A 252-nucleotide genomic window follows, 5' to 3' on the forward strand; every position below is an offset into this window, starting at 1 on the left:
GCCTTTTCGGTTTTCTGCCTTTATGGGAGTATGATAGGGCTTGAGGTGCGGGTGGAGAGTTGTCAGGGTGGAGGGGAGAAAGGGAATAGGGGTGCGCAAGGGAGAGGCAGCGCGACCGCGGCGTAGATTGCAGGGATGGGGCCGCGTCGCCCGGGGCACAGGGTGGGCTTCTCCGCGCGCCCCCACGGCCGTGGGAGTGGGCGTGGGCGCGCCAGCGAACGCGGTCCAGGGCCCTGCGGCCGGCGGGCTGTG

Source organism: Canis lupus, chromosome 1 (genome assembly GCF_003254725.2).
Source record: "Canis lupus dingo isolate Sandy chromosome 1, ASM325472v2, whole genome shotgun sequence".
NCBI lineage: Eukaryota > Metazoa > Chordata > Mammalia > Carnivora > Canidae > Canis > Canis lupus.